At 47.4% G+C, this 1,022-nt stretch overlaps 1 non-coding gene across 1 annotated transcript; it reads right to left on the reverse strand.

Annotated features, from left to right (window-relative positions):
* Positions 1 to 730: 730 nt before the first annotated feature.
* Positions 731 to 802, reverse strand: trnag-ucc (transfer RNA glycine (anticodon UCC)). Its single transcript has one exon. It is a non-coding gene; the product is annotated as a tRNA-Gly (tRNA).
* Positions 803 to 1,022: the final 220 nt, after the last annotated feature.

A 1,022-nucleotide genomic window follows, 5' to 3' on the forward strand; every position in this document is an offset into this window, starting at 1 on the left:
TTCTCTTTGTGCCTCTATCCATGTCGTTGCACACTCACATATTCATGTGCCGATCTAAGAACATCGTACACCCTTCCGTCTCTGAACCTGGCAGCCCGTTCCAAGCACCCACCCCACTCCGTCTGAAAACGTGAGCCGCACATCTTCTTTAAACTCTCTCCCACTCCGACCTTACATTCATTCCCGCTAGAATTTCAAATCCTTACCCTGGGAACCAATTCTGACTCTGCCCAATCTATGACTCTCATAAAAACACAAAATGCTGGCAGACCACGTCACTACCTCCTCCCATAGATGCTGTCTGGCCTGCTGAGTTCTGCCAGCATTTTGTGTTTTTATTCATTTCCAGCATCTGCAGATTCACTCGTGTTGCCCATGTCTCTCATAATTTTCTACCTCATAATTCGATCAAGTTTCCTCTCAGGCTCTGACATCCCAATGAAAGCTCAAACACTTTGATCAGGCAACGTCCGGGCAACGCTTTATAAATCCTTCCTGTGAAGTGTCCATTCTTGCTGAATCTGGAATAGAGTCAAAACAGGATTTAACGGGAAACTCTTGAGCGACGTTAATTCCAACTCTGATCCACGACACAGTGGATGATAACTAATGAACCAATCTTAAACTCGCAGCGTCAATTAGCGTGAGTCATTACTCGGCCCTTGGAGTTCCGCGTAGACCGTGTCTATGTAAGAGGTTTAGTTGTTCTGTAGTCTAAAACTGTACAACCTGCGATGGCCGGGAATCGAACCCGGGTCAACTGCTTGGAAGGCAGCTATGCTCACCACTATACCACCATCGCTCAATGATGTTGCAAAGGATTTGAGGTGGTGAGGCGTCTTCCATAGTTCCGTGTGACTCCATCAGTCTCCAAGCTGCTGTCTGTCGGGACATTCCTCACTCTGCTGCAGGTCCTGTTCCGGTAAATTAATGTCACCATCACCAACAAACCGGAGTTATGCAACCCACAGCGGGCATACTCCAAGAATGAGACTGAGTTAGAACCGAGTCCTGAATGAGTC

This window comes from Hemitrygon akajei, chromosome 28 (genome assembly GCF_048418815.1).
Source record: "Hemitrygon akajei chromosome 28, sHemAka1.3, whole genome shotgun sequence".
Classification (NCBI taxonomy): domain Eukaryota; kingdom Metazoa; phylum Chordata; class Chondrichthyes; order Myliobatiformes; family Dasyatidae; genus Hemitrygon; species Hemitrygon akajei.